Genomic DNA, 13,805 nt, shown 5'->3' on the forward strand with positions numbered 1-13,805 from the left:
GTTTTTCGATATTAAAGCTGATATTACGAGATTTGCACATGCAAAAAATATACATTTGCCGTTATATTTGAATAAAATCTGAATATACATATTTTAATCTTGCTCTCTCATTAATATAAACAAGAGAAGAAGTTAACGTGTAAAAAATTTACCTATTGTGATAAGAATTATATTCTAAAACTTGAATAAAAAAAGGAACTTAAATGTTTCGAGCATTATTGTATTTAATATATTCATTTTGACGTTATTAATGTACTAATCAGTGATATAATAATTATTAATATCAAATATTATTAAGAGCAAAATCAATTTATAACATACAGTGCGTTTGATTTAAACGTGCGAGTGTGTTAATTACAAATCAACTACAATTCTCTCTTTTCCTCTGTCTCTCTCATTTTCTTCTTATTTATATTTTTATTTCTATCAATACTAGCAGTCGGGATGTAATCTTTTTTGAAAGGTTGAGAATATTCCCCGTATCAATGTAAATTAACGTAAATGTTCTCGAAAAGTGCATTACCGGCTCTTTTGCGAGATAAAGCATCTCGTTGACCGGCTAGCGATAGATCACCACGTAACAATTAGTGTGGATGGTAATTACGCGAGCAGCTAATTACTAAAAGTCGAACCGTCCTATATCGGCGGCTTGTCAGCGAACCTCGCACAATGAAATGCGAAAAGTTTCAACACTATTCTCGTAACTCACTCTTTTCTACCGTTTTTCCATGGTTATCAGCTTTCGAGCTTTAGAGCAAATGGCGAAATGCGCAAGCGTTTTCCGCGTCTCCGCGACGATGAACATTTCAATTTAGTATAAAATGTGTCGCCGGTGAATATTGCCAGAATTCCTAATTTTTTCCGTGTATCACAAAAAATTTCTTTTATTCTAATAGAATTAAACAAAACAATAGTAAAAAACATTGGTTAATTAGGATCGAAAAAGGTAATTAAATAATAATATCTTAATTAATATCGGTGCCATAATTGAAATTCAAAACTCTCAACTTTTAATTTTACCTGAAAATGTATTACAGGGAAAGAATATGATATATATAACATACATACAGGATAGATAAATAAACATAGATTTTATAATTAATTTGGAATCAATTAGTAAAAATATTGAGGTAACAATTATAGATACTTAAGAAAAGTTTCTTTGCTTTCAATCTTTTTATTTTTATTTACGTTGTTGAAAATTTAATTTCTTAATTTTTTAGATCACCAACATAATAATTGTGTATTTAAATTGGCATATTTGGCTATCGAGATTTGCAATTATTTCTTAATTTATTGTATTAGTTCAGCGAATCATAAAATTTGGTTCACTCGTTGATTAAAATATTATGTTTTAATTCTCGCTGAGCAGCATCGCGTAACTTCGTTTATTACCACCAATCGGAATTCTATTTCCCATTAATGAAATTGCATTGCAACATTACGAATTATCGGCAACTCGAAACAAAACAAATCTTATTACGTATCCTCATATTATTGCGTGATTACGGCGCTAATTATGATCACGACTATTTCATAATTCGAATCCCATATCAAAATAGACTGAGTCGAAATTTATCGTGATCTAATTTGAAAGGATAATAACATAATTATTTTTATTTTTGTTACAATTTAAATGTATTTTAATAATGCTATAGCTCTTGTTAATATCACATATAATATGTATTATTGTTATTATTCTATCATTATGTATAATAATATTTAAATATATTCAAATATATTATTTAAATTTTGATCACTTTTTGATGATTAAAAAAATCAGATTATGAAGAATTACTGTTCTGACATATGATACTCTGCTGTATTACAAAACGTAAAATAAAAATTTGTTAAAGTATGAAATACAAAAACTTATAACGTTTTAATGCAATACAGTATTTTAAAATTTTGCAGAACATTTTAAATTCACATATCCACAAAAAAGGAATACGAAGAACCTAAAAGTATCGGCCGCGAGAACTTGGTTTCATAACCGAGTAGATATATGTTCTCCTTTGAAGTAACAAATTACTTTATAAAGTATTTAGCGCGAAAAAGTTTCCAAGAACTTCGCTATGGCAAAAAAAGGTCAACGAAGAGAGAGAATATAGAAAAAAATTATGATCAAAAATCTGTTTTCTCCTTTTCTTTCTTATTAAGTCCGTTTAACTTTTATCTCGTGAAAACGCGTAATATTTTGAGTAAGTTTCGACGACTAAATGGACAATCGAGTGAATAGTTTTACCTAAGAATTTTTTTAATAATAAAATTAGTATTACGCTTCTGCGGAAATGTTAAACTAGTCGTATTAATTTTACTAAGAAACTTATCCCACTTTTTTACATGAATTTGCATTCTTAGGTTTATATAATAAAGGATAACGATATCTAATTGATATTATTGTATATAGTGTGAAAATGCTTCTATACGTCATTATATCTATATATTCTATTGATTAATTCTACATATTTCATAATTATCATGTAGTTATCATTTAACACTAGTAACTGTGTTTAGCGAATGCAACAATTGATGCTTAACTGTTGAATAGCCATTGTTTACACGATTGACGGATATTTCTTAATTTAATAGAATAAATTCGTTTTCGCAAAGCGCTGATTCTCAACCATTTATCGAATATGACAGCTACGTAGTTTTGAATTAAAGATAAATTATATGCGATGCATTAACTTTTGTCATTAATTCAATTTCTGCGGCGTACGAAAGTACCGCCGAATATCGACGACTATATGTGCGTGACCGTATTTTTAGCGCAGCCGTTGGAATTGTCGGGCTTCGCGGCGCGTTAATTACGCGGACAAGGCCGCGCGTTGTAGCGAGAATTCCATTTAATACGTTGTTTAACGCAAGCCATGTTACCGGCCCGGTTTCAGACGCGCCCTTTTTTTTCCGCGATATTATTCTAGGAAAACACGCCGCCTCTAAAGCATACGCGCGTATCATTCACAATATTCAAGTCTTTCGCGGAGACTAGAGAAGTTACACCCCATTTTATTTTCCATTTCATGTAAACCATTATCCGCTGGCTTTAGAAATAGGAAGCAAGTTGTGGAAAAGGAAGACGAGGGGTGGATGGGTAAACTCTCTTCGCAGCGTTTACGCTGCGAACTCGCCGCTGGTATCCTTATAAATCGCGCGAGAGCGCGGCTTCCTTTCACGCGGACAAAAAAAAGCCGCAAGAGAATCTCGCCCTTTCCCGCGCAGATTCGTGCGGTGAGGGAAGGCGGGGGAGAAGATTCACGGTTCGATGAGCCGAATCATCCACTTTGCGAGTAGCGAACTCTTGGAGGACGCCGGTAATGTTTGAACAGAGTCCGCGAGCTGACGAGCGGAAGTTCGATGCGCCGTCAGCGCGCTCGCGACCCTCCCCCGTCTAAAATAAAAACGCTCCTCTCCCTCTCCCCTCTCCGCCTGCTCTCTCCCCCTCTCGACTACCGGCAACTTGAACAAATTATCCGCCCCCGTGCGCCCGCGGGGAAAGGAATTTTCAAGCGGAATAAGAATCGAGAACTCGCGAGCGATATCATCGTCTGATTTGCGATTCCGCAAATGTAATTGTTCGATGGATTCTTCGTGCTCCTCCGCGGAAATGTTCCGGGGAAAGTTGAGGCTGCTGAGTATGTCGTCGCCCGTGAAGAAATGACAGGATATTATGGCCGACATCAATTTTCTCAAGTCCTTTGAGTGACGGAATATTGCGAAGTTCGGAGATAAACTTTGAGCGAGATGATGTAAATTTAAACGACTAAAATTAAGTACGAGAATGAAATTATTGAGACACGATAAACCTATTATGGGCCAGATTTCGTTTTAAAAACACGTCCTAGATGAAGAGCATAGATATGAAAATAAAATTCGTATTTATTACTTTCTTTATTATTAAAGTTAACACTCGAGGGGATACGGATATTTTTGTAAGCCTGCATATACTTAGAATATTCGAGAGATAATTTCAATATTTTATGTGTCCAATTCGTTGTGAATATTTAACAAGAATAATATTCTAAGACCGATGACACACATATTTTTACTTCCTCTGCTCCAAATCAATTTTAACGATTAATTCAAAGTTGCAAAGCGTACCGTTTCTCCGCTTCTGAAAGTAGCTCTACGTCTTCTTTATTTCGTCGCCAAAGCGAATGGAAACGGTTCCGCCTTCGCAATCTTTCCGATGATGACGTCTCGTGCCTTTGATCTGGGTGCCGGATCTTCGCTGTTTTCTTTACTTCTCCACTTCCTATCTTTACTTTCGAGGTTTCGAGGCGCATCAAGCGGCACTCGAAATATTAAGGAATTCGTGAATACGAAACTGCGCTATCGGCGTGCACTTTATTTAAAGAGGAGAGAGAACATCTTTTCCAACATTCAAATGCAGAGTGATCTAGAAATACTACGATCTGAAAAACGTTAGAAGGAATTTAAAGATTGTAGCTAGTCTTGACGGTATAGTCTAAAATAAATAGGAAAGCGCTCCCGCGCGAGATAAACGCTTGCACTCGATGTTAAATTGATTTTTAGTATAATAAGAAATCTAAAGAGGGAGAGTGGGGCGTGCAATATAATCGCGGGAATTTATTTCTGGGAGTTAACTGTTCTCGCTCTTCTTCCTCTCTCTCGCTTCTGACGTTCAATGGCGCGGCCATAAGGGCTGTGCGGAATGTCGTGTAGTCTCCGCGCGGTGTAAATTACGGCCGGCCTGTAGCCGGGAAACTCGATGTAATTTCCCGACGGTGACGATTAGACGCGCGAAACACAGAGCGCGAATTCTCCCAGAAGGGATAGCGACGTGACAAATCCGGAATATTTGGTGGAATATACGCGACATCAGGACACGACGCGAGAGTGAATACGAGAGCGCTCGAAAAACGGATTAAATTAATATGTAACATGGTCCTTTTCTCGATCAACAATTTTACACTGGAGCGACACAGTCGAACATTTTATTATTTAATATTTACATATATTTACATTTTTACAATAAAAATGGTATACACATTTTTGTATACTCACGGAACCAGTATAGGGCAAGAAAATCCCAAAAAACTGATGTCGATATGTGTGATTAATAATCGCCCACGTACTGCCCAACTTATCTCCCGTTTAATTTACCGCTGGATTAATGACCGAATTAATTACGGAACAGGGCAAAGCGCTATTTTTTTCACCCTCGACCTTTGTTTCCGTACAGATTGGATGCAGTTAACTGATCGGACCAGCGAACAGAACGAAATTTCCAGGATATTGAATTACGTGAAGGAAAGTGAAGCTTAACGGTGAGTACAAAAACGTTTGTTTTAAAGTCAAAGCATGAAATACAACCGACATAAAATGTGAACATGAGTCAACAGTTATACAACGTGGAAGAAATGAATTTTGAAGAAACAAAAACAGAGAAAATGTAAGACTAGTGAAAATTTTTTAACATTTCTTTCTTAAAGATATTTAAGTTATTACACGTATTTTGAATTATCTAATTATATAATTATACATGTATTCTGTACTTTACTTTTAGTTTGAATGACTTTTAAAATATAATTACTTTTAACTGATAAATAATAAAAATAAAATATTTGATTTATAAAGAATAGTAAAAAATAAAATATAATTAAAATATAATATTAATATAATAAATGACTTTCTTGCACGATGTGTATCTTTTAAAGTATTTGGAATTTAAAATAATATTTTGCTTTTGCAACTGATACTTTCGTTTTATATTTACATTTACATTTATAAAAAGTTTACTGGGAAGTTTGCTCTTCCTGTTATTACACACAGATTGTAATTGTCGGAATGGTCATGTGGAATATTTAAACAAATTGCTATGCAAGTGCTTTGCGATGAATTTTATCTCTTGACGATTTTTAGCTTTTCCAACATTTTCGAGAAACAAAAGCGCAGGCACACGCAGAAAATAACATTCGGAATTAAATTAAATCAAGTCCGTATTTTCCTGCATGATTCGGTTACCGTGGCAAATATATGGACTTTCATGGGAAATTTCTTCTTGCTCCAACTAATTAAACTCGAACAAAGACCCATAATTAAAGCCAATAGAATTCAACTATTAGATATAATTGTGATACAAGGATATACAAGGATTTTTAATCATTTTTATTTTTCGTTTAACACACAAATTATTAAATTTTTGTGCACTTAAAAATACTGTTTTTTATTTTTAAGACATTAAATGTTACACATAAAGTTATTTATTAATACTTTAATTGGAATAGTATTTAATAGCAACAATAAATATATTAATTTTTTAAATAAAGGAAAGAGTAATCTGAGAAATGAGCCGTTAACACTAAATAAGTTAAGATTTATGGGTATTTTACCTACTTGCATCGCGCGCACGAGCGATACATATTTTACGGTACTTAACGGCGTGCCCGCATGCGGATGTCGGATAGTCGTGGTTGTTTACACACGACGACTTAAGGCGAGAGATTGGAAGGAGCTGTTTGTCTAACTAACACAACTTACGTATGATAAGTCGCTAACTATACTTGGACGTATAAATAGCTGGCTAAGTAAAATAATTCCATCAGCATGCATTGCAGGTAGAAATCGATACGTTTTTCTTTCGAGTTTGACTTGCTCAATTAGCCTGATTCTATATTATAATAGTTCATTATAATACAATAGAATGAATATATCGGATGGAAACATTAAATTCATTCTGTGTGTATTTAAAAAAATTTCTGATCAAATGATTCGAAAAATTAATTTTGTTAGAAATAGAAATGGTTTCCAATTTTAATATTTTTTAATTAACTTGTTCGTATTTTTTCATATATTAGATTCATGTATTAAATTCATATAATTTTATTTTTACATAAATTAATTCTTCTAATTATTTATTATATGGTAATTCTAGTTACTTATATAATATATATATATATATATATATATATATATATTAATGTCAGAATAAAAAATTGTTTAACATAAACAATATGACAAATTTAATTTTTTATTTATGTTAAACAATTTTTTATTCTGACATTAGGCAAATAGTACTTTGTTAAATGATCTGTTTTCTAAATCGCGAAATCTCTTTTTTTTCCCACGAATACATAATCGTATGGAATATTTTTCTCGCATATTGGACAATTTTTTTTTTAAACTTATGCATCTGCGACTTTACGCCGCAGATCTATTTCATTCAACTGTCCACTTGGACATCGTCGGCAGACATCCTTCGATATTCTTTGATGTTGCATTACTGGACAGGATTTAATCAGCCGCAAGTAATTCAGCAAAAGCGCGGAGCAAAAGGCGTCACCGCGAGCGGCGGTTTCGGCGGAAATGAAAGGTCCCGTGCACTCTCGGTGTATATTGCAATTGCGGCGCTTTGTCGTTGCGTGTGTCGCGGACATGAGTGTGGAGTGGATATCAGCCAAGGGTAGTCGATTTAAGAGTCGTCATTAACGCCCGAAGCGATTCACGAGTGTTTTTGACAGCGCAAAACTGAAATCTCTTTAGGTTCCAACTAAGTAAACGGCATTACATGAATTTCTTGCGAATCGCTTAAAATTAAAAAAATACAATTTTTTTATCGGAAAATCATATTCTCAGAAATTGGGTTTTCCTTAATAAATAGTAGAACATTTTATTAATGTCACTTATAAATCATTTATAAATTTCCAAATGTGATTATGGAAATAATTTATTTCGTTACAGATACAATCTTTTTGAAAATAACTTTTGAAAAATGTTAAAGCATCTCTGAAGAATTTCTTAAATAATCTCTGGTATACACTTAGATTCTCGTTCTCCTCGAGTATATCTCTAGAAATTATATCCGGCAAATGTTAGAATGTTTATAACATCTGCCGCACATGAGGAAAAGAGGCGCCATTTCTCCCCGTGTTTGCGCGCCCTCGCTGCTTCACATTTGCGTGATTACGTGACCATGCGTACAATGAGAATGTGAGTAAAACATGTCACGCGGTCACGCAAATGTGAACAAGTAGGAGAGCGGTGTAAAAGGAAAAATGGTAAATGATAGAGAAACAAGGGGGTAAAGAATACGGTGTCTTGCGCCGCGCCGCGCTAGGTAGTTGTGCCGAGAATAATGCGAGTGCAACTAATAAATTGTTGGTCAAGTTTTTGAACGCGTAACAGTTTCGCCGTGGGTGGGTGTGTTGGAAGGTGTTGCAACGGCTGGTGCCGTTGTAATGCCGTAATGGCCGCTTTAAATAGTTTAATGAATATGGAAGACAAGGTGCATCGCCGAGTTCCATTCCTGAAGTTACTCGGGCGGCAATAATATTCTCGCGATGCACGAAACACGTTGTTCCCTCACCTCTAACGCGATATATATGCGACGCAATAACGCACCGCATGATTAGTGAACTAAACCGCACGTTATGTAAATATGCGGGATGCCTAAAGTCATTGAATGCTCCTCTTCTTTTTTGTTTGCGAATTCTTTTCGATCCACTCGAGGTTATCCTTCCTCGGCGAACTAAGCTTCGGAAGGTGGAAATAAATGACAGGATTATATTCGTTAGTCCGCCCGAGAGGTACGGATTTTATTTTAATAGGATTTTGGAACGTTTAAAATACCGTCCCTGTATAATTAATTGCATCGTTTTACATGCTACAGAGTTTTCATTATATATGTGGTTTGTTAATTACATTTATTATTTGATTTTCTCGATGATTCGCACATGCGTTTAATTGAAGTAAAATATATAAAATTACGTTTTACGTTAGCAATTTACTCCTTATGACAATTAATAGAGATTTAACCATGGCATAATTATTTCAGCTTCGCCATATGCGATACGGCGATACGTACGTACGTTCTGTTTTACGCTCTCGTTACATGAGGAAAACGCTTAACCAATGCTTGAATATTAATAGTTCGCCGGTAGATAATAGCGGAAAAATGATAGTCGGCCATTAACTTTCAGTGCACTCGCGTGCAGCCGCTGCCGGCCACTAATGATCATGACAGTGGTTACAATAGAGACGGGGAATAAAGATCGACTTTGGCGATCGTTCAACGTCGCTCGCACTTTGCAAATAATTGTCCGTCATTTAATTTGCATAGTATCGCGCTGATGACAGTTTTTCTCTAACGTATTGCCTCATTGCCCACGTAATGTCATTCTCTTATTTATAGAAAACAAAATATGCACAAGTGAAAGACTCGGCAATATTTCTCTGCACGCTTCCGCAAAAAAAAGGGGCATTCATTTTCGTAATCCTACATTAATCTAACCGAGTTCAATACTGGTCCTCATTGTTTCGAAATCAGGCGCACGCGCGCGCGCGCACGCGGCGGCGGCAGGCCGTTTGTTGTAGCTTACAGTTTACACAAGGGGGTAAGGTAAGATCTATGCGCGACGAATCGATTTCCCGAGGATAAACGCCCGGGCGGGCAAATAATCGGGCGCGTTCGAGGTGTCGTTATAAGGGGACAGCCAGATGTTATCGCTCGCCGAGATGGCGGTCCCAGGATGCTGGGACAATAGATACCCGGCCCGGTCGGGATTCGGCCGTTTGGACGCACTCCAGATTGTAAGCTGGAACAACAAGCAAAATCCCGTCTACGCCGTTGATTCGCAAGAACGGGCCATCCCGCAGCGAGTCTTGTTATCAACTCCGACAAAATACATTTGCGAGTTACGCAAATAACAATATCGAATAACATATGCGTGTGTATTAAGCTTATTTGAGGATATTGCTTTTCGATGTATATATAATATTGAGTTCTAAAAGTAGTACCTATAATACTTTTAACGAAACGCTCCTGTAATATATACGTTTCGTGTGACAATCACGTAGTCACTCACATCATGTAGCACCGTGATGTGTATGCAAAGTGTATTTAAAGTTTCGCAAGACGCTTTAAATTTTTCAAGTACTTAATAGTAAATTTACGCAAACGGTAGAAGTTGTTGGTAAGTTCATAGAAGATTGCTCTATAATTTTTAAAATGCAAACGCGACTTTATGTAAAAAATATTGGCAAATAATTTAACAAGAAAAATCGATCACACACACACACACACACACACACACACACACACACATGTATATATATGTATATGTATACATAATTTAACATTTAGTTTAGAGTATGAAACGAAGAAAGTAGGTTATCTATTTTGATACATCAAAACAACAATAATTTTCGACTTACAAGCGATTTATTATAGAAAGAAAATTTGTTGGAAAGTAAACTTTAGAAAATCAAATTGAATACAACGCTACATCATCTTTCAGTAAATTGTAGTTAAAATTTACTTTAATATAATTTTATTTTGAAGTTTGTATTTATATAAATATAATATGAAGCCGGAAAATTAAGATAAATGACTGATATTTTCGCTAAGACAAAAATAATTTGAGACTGATTAAAGAATCAGTATCATTAAAAAGTAATGAGCGACGAAACACTATACAACTATTTGTTTATTTATTTCGATTTTGGAAATTTTGGAAATACCATTTGAAAATCCTTAATGTAAAAGTGTTTTATTTTATGTATAACTATCCAACAATAATCCGCTAAAAATATCTTCTGTCGAGATGGAAGTGTAACATGTTCATACTTCAAGAAACTATCCGCGTTATTTCGCCACGAGATTAATTATCGACGTCGCATAAATATTCGACGGAATCGATCGATGCATTTGCGAAAAGCCATCGTACACCCTACCCTTTCTCCGCCCTTGGTGAAATATTTGCCGATGCATACCGAGCATGATTTAAAAGGGCAATTTCGCGATAGTAACCGCAATTAATAACGGCGCCGGTCGTTATACACTTCTTCCGGCGCGCGCCGATCGATCGACAATGGATTATTATCGATCGATATCTTTGGCCTATTGTTGTAGCTACCGGTTATTTCGCCGAGGAGCTGGTCCCGATTGATCAGCAGAATCGGATTGGATGTACGTTGTTCCGGTGATTGCGCCAGGGATGCAAATTGTAGCATCGCAGTCATTGCCGTTTGTGTCGCGCGAATTCGATTATGAAAGCAAACGCGCTATTCGATGAACGTTGTTGTTGCGTATAAATTTTGCAATTCATCGGCATACTCCGCAAATAAACACGAAAATATTTGCATAATTTGCGAAAAATCATTAAGTTTTCAGCATTCGTAGTAAAACTCATTTAATTGAAAGTCTTTTGAAAACTTTTTGAATAAAAATCCATCTGTTTTTAGGTGGAAAGTTGAGAGAAGCTAATTATTTAATTATTTATATCCCAAGGGATAACTTAAAAACTTTTATAAATTTTATAATTAAATATTTGTGAAAAATTCAGAAAAAATTACGCATTAACATTAATCAATCAGGATTGTATAAAGGAATTTGTTTGTTTTGTTTTAAAATTACAGTCTAAAAATCTTTCGAATAAAACGTCTGTAGTTTTGCAAAATCTCTACAAAGAAACGAAACTATAAAAAAAAAAAAAAAACATGTAGAAAAGAGGAACAGTCGTATTCAGGACAATCCTAACAGCGTCCGCGAATTCTCTGTCTCTTTTTTTCTTCTTTCCTCTTTCCGTGGTCGAAACGGTAATTTTGTATGGAGGAACGTCAAGAATTTTAGCTCGGTGGGTCGGGAACTGAATCTCCTCCAACTTTACGTCCAGTCTGGCAAGGAAAAGCTCCCTCCGCTAACAAAGCAAACTTTTCTCAAGAGCGGCGAAGAAAATGCCGCGGCGTGCATTTCGCATGCGAATTCTGTCGGCTCGAGGATGCGTCACGTGAGTGCATTCTCGGGTCGTTGCTATTTTTCGATCCTCCCCGTATGAGGAACAAGTCAGCTGGGTCGCGGTCGATTATGTGAGATGAGCAGACGCTCACGTATGCGGCGCGGAATCCATTAATAAGAGACGTGACGTCGCGATGCAAGCATCGGCTGATGCAGAAAATAGCGCGCGCTGACGCGAGCAAATATTATTGAATCGTTGTGTATAAAATATCAATTGTTTTCTTTAAATTACTCTTATAATACAGGGAGTATAAATATACAGGTTTCAATAATAAAACGTAATTAATTAACATATAAATTTGCAGAATTATACACAATAGTGTTATAAAGATCTGAAAATGTTTATAACTTTTACGCTCGAATTCTGCCTGAATTGCTCTGTTAATTATATAAATGATGACTATACTACGTGTAAAATCTGTGCAACGACATTCTGCGCACGTACGCCCTCGAAATTCAGTGTTGCAGAAGCGAATTCACACGGAAAGTCGGCGTAAAGGAGAGACGTCGGTCTCGTGTCACAGGCCATCTACCTGTCGTTCACACATGAGAACCGGCGTATCGTTGACACCTGTTCGAGCGGATAAATCACACGTACGTCGTTGGTGGCGTAACACGCGCCCGGTTATGGCGGTTATGTCTGGCGTCTCTTTTACAAGCCGTGAGCGAGGTTGAGGGTGAGAGGTGGTTTTGAATGGAGCCGCCACAAGCACGGCGGCGGCACCCACCTGTTTCGCCGGTCGGCGAACTTCGCGAACTCCACTCGTACGACTCGTACCCCCCGCGTATATTAAATGTGATAAATAAGCATCGCGTTTCGACGTAAGAGGGGCCCCTACCGCGCGTCGCTCAATTTCTGCAATATAAGGGTATGTATAGGACACAAGCTAAAAATAATCGAAATGTTTTCCTTTTATTCGCGAGTTTTTTTTTATATTTAACTTTTTTCACTCTTTTATGTCTTTTTATGATTAAGATTAAAGAGATTCAAAAGATATTGAAAATAAATAATTAAATATTGCAATACACCTAGACAAGGAAATAATTTTTCATGCTAAATTAAAAATGAATGTAATTAAAAATATAGTTAAAACTAACTTAAAAATAAAAAATAGAAATTTATTAGAGTATCATATTTATTAGTTATTTCAAGTGTAATATCGTTGAATTCGTTACGGCAAAATATTATTCACATAGAAATAAAATAACAAAGTTATTCTGTTTAAAAAATAAAAAGTTTTAAAATAATTTAACTTACTAAAAATTAAACATCGTGAAATATCAAGCAGTTTTATTTTTTCTGGCAAAATATTTTATTTTTAATAAATATTTGAATAGCTGTTGACAAATTCACTGGCGTATGTCATAAAGTCTTTAAAAAAATTGCTTAAAAAAATGTAGCTATGTTATTAATTTTTTTTTGTTTGATTTTTTTAAAACCTTGTATAACGAATTTATTTTCGTTTAATTTGCACGTAAGTCTCTTTTTCGATTGTATACCATAATTTTTAGAAAATATATAGTATAACAAAATTTAATTATCCATATATAATTACACACATATAATCAATCAATATATAAAATTACGTACAGTAATTAATATTATACGTATAATATAATATATTTATATTTATGTATGGCCATGAGTGTGTGTGTGTGTGTGTGTGTGTGTGCTGTGTATTTATACATATAATATGTATATAATACATATTATTAAATGGACATTATTCTTGCCTTCAATGTTTAAACTTTAGAAGATGAATTAATACTCTTGAATTATTACTCTTGTTAAATAAGAACGATCTGAAATATTTACTTCAATTTTTCTGACGTTAAACGTATTTTAGATTTCTACATTGTTTCAGCGTGTTTGGTTTTCGGAGTATCTATAGCTCAGAGAAAATATTTAACTTTCGGTGAACCCGACGAATTTGTATTCCGCGTATAAATCCGTTCAGCGGAGCGTAAAATTCGCGTCCGATTTTGGAGTTATGCTACCAGCCGCGCACCCTACGCGTAATCTAATATTTATACAATTAAGCCG

General features: G+C 35.2%; 1 protein-coding gene across 1 annotated transcript in view; it reads left to right on the forward strand.

The window, feature by feature from the left end:
* The window catches only part of LOC105450557 (connectin), a 124,952-nt gene that overhangs the window by 58,106 nt on the left and 53,041 nt on the right, over positions 1-13,805 (forward strand). The window contains exon 3 of the mRNA XM_011690478.1: positions 5,210-5,294. The gene's annotated coding sequence lies outside the window, so the exon portion shown is untranslated. The remainder of the gene's footprint in view (positions 1-5,209; positions 5,295-13,805) is intronic.

The sequence above is a fragment of the Wasmannia auropunctata genome, unplaced genomic scaffold, assembly GCF_000956235.1.
Source record: "Wasmannia auropunctata unplaced genomic scaffold, wasmannia.A_1.0 LD336060.1, whole genome shotgun sequence".
NCBI classification, from domain to species: Eukaryota; Metazoa; Arthropoda; class Insecta; order Hymenoptera; family Formicidae; genus Wasmannia; species Wasmannia auropunctata.